The sequence below is a fragment of the Micromys minutus genome, assembly GCF_963924665.1.
Source record: "Micromys minutus genome assembly, chromosome: 6".
In the NCBI taxonomy this organism is placed as follows: domain Eukaryota; kingdom Metazoa; phylum Chordata; class Mammalia; order Rodentia; family Muridae; genus Micromys; species Micromys minutus.
The window spans coordinates 13,288,941-13,291,143 of NC_137975.1; the positions used below are offsets into that span (position 1 = coordinate 13,288,941).

Sequence of the window (2,203 nt, forward strand, 5' to 3'; positions counted from 1 at the left end):
ACCAGACCAACTCAAACTATATAGCCATATCCTGTCTCCAAAAATACAGAACAAAAGAGACCAACATGGCTATAATTATTGCTCAGACAGTAATTACAAGAATGAAACTCAAGTCTGATTTCTGGTGCCTACATAAGGACCAGTCATGACAGTCCTTACCTTACCACTAGAGACAAGGGCCAGGAGAATCCCTACACCATTTTGGCCAGCCAGTATGGGTGAATCTGTGAGCTCCTGCTTCAGTAAGGGATCCTATCTCACAAAATAAGGTGGAAAGAGACTGAGAAAAATACCTGATGCCAACATCTGACTTCTACATGCACACTACACATAGGACCACACATGCATGTTTTAAGAGACCAAAAGAGAGAGGGGGGATTGAGAGAGAGAGAGAGAGAGAGAGAGAGAGAGAGAGAGAGAGAGAGAGAGAGAGAGAGAGAGAGTGAGCAATGAACAGTGGTTAAGGTAGTGTAGCCAAGTAGATTGAGTCCATCTGCATTTTTAGGTTCTCTTTCAGCACTGACAGTATTAAGTGCTGCTTTTATACGTTTGGATGTGTGCTTGCCTAGCATTTCAGCGTGTGTGATTGCCCCTCAGTTACAAAGGCATTCTCACACTCCTGCATTTATTTGTTTGATGACTGCAGCAAGAACCTTTTATAGACAGTTCTGGGCAAGGAGCTGGGGACACATACATGTATAGTGACAGGAGCCCTACCTGGGATGCTTCTGCTTCATCCATTCATTCATCATTTCATTCCACATGTAACAAATTGTTTCTAGAGAATGCAGCATTCACGCCACTGGACCTGGGGCTAGGTCTGCAGGAAGGAAGAGTCTGTGTGCTCCAGTTGATGCTTTCTGAAGAGAGATGCTGTACATCCATGATGAGCACTGGAGGAGGAAAACAACTGAAGATACAGAACTGGGAGGAGGCGTGCATGCACACCTGACTATGCATATGGGAAGATCAGAGGGTACCTGGTGGTTAGAATATGCTTAGCCCAGGAAGGAGCAATATTAGGAGGTGTGGCCTTGTTGGAGGAAGTGTGTCCCTGTGCGGGTGGGCAATGAGACCCTCTTTCTAACCACATGGGAGCCAGTCTTTGGCTGGAGGCCTTCAGATAAAGATGTAGAACTTCCAGCTCCTCCTACACCACCCAGTCTGGACTTAAGCCATCATAGTAACCTTATATGCTGCTTGCCAGGAGCCATCGACCTGTTTTCTTTGACACAGGTAGGGTCTCTCGCTAGCCTCCAGTTCACTGATCTGTTAGACTGCCTAGTCAGTAAGCCCAGGGCTCTGCTTGTCTCTGCTTTCCCGATCTGGGATTACAAATACATACTCCCTCCAAACTTAAGATTTTCCTTTTGTTTCTGAGATTATAATATAATGAAGTCATTTCCCACTTCCCTTTCCTTTTTCTAAACCCTCCAACATGCTATTCTTTGCTTTGTTTAAAATTCATGGCCTCAGTCCTTTTTGCCAAGATGGTGCTGAAAGCGAAGAAGGAAGCTCCCGCCCCTCCCAAGGCTGAAGCCAAAGCCAAGGCCTTGAAAACTAAGAAGGCAGTGCTGAAAGGCATCCACTGTCACAAAAAGAAGAATATCCAAACATCACCCACTTTTCGGCGGCCCAAGACTCTGCGGCTCTGGAGGCAGCCAAAATATCCTCGAAAGAGTGCACCCAGGAGAAACAAGCTTGACCACTATGCTATCATCGAATTCCCAGTGACCACTGAGTCAGCCATGAAAAAATAGAGGACAACAACACTCTTGTGTTCACTGTGGATGTCAAGGCCAACAAGCACCAGATCGAACAGGCCGTGAAGAAACTCTATGACATTGATGTGGTCCAAGTCAGTACTCTGATAAGGCCTGATGGAGAGAAGATGTATGTTCACTTGGCTCCTAATTATGATGATTTAGATGTTGCCAGCAAGATTGGGATCCTCTAAACTGAGTCCAGATGGCTAATTCTAAATATACATCTTTTTTTTTCACCACAAAAAAATCCATGGCTTCGTTTTTATTAATTAATATTTAATGCATGTATATTATATGCACATGACATCAAAACATGCACACATACATACTTGTATTTGCATATACATTTGACATATAGACCCTGCTCAGTTTGTCCATTACTTGTATGTATGTTTTCAGGGTTAGCCATTTGGTTTTAGATAACCAATAGGTCTCTT

General features: G+C 44.1%; 1 pseudogene across 1 annotated transcript; it reads left to right on the forward strand.

Moving 5' to 3' along the window:
• The first annotated feature begins 1,490 nt into the window (after positions 1–1,490).
• On the forward strand, positions 1,491–1,957 carry LOC308421711 (large ribosomal subunit protein uL23-like; annotated as a pseudogene). Its single transcript has one exon. The product of its transcript is annotated as a large ribosomal subunit protein uL23-like (transcript).
• The last annotated feature ends 246 nt before the right edge of the window (positions 1,958–2,203 follow it).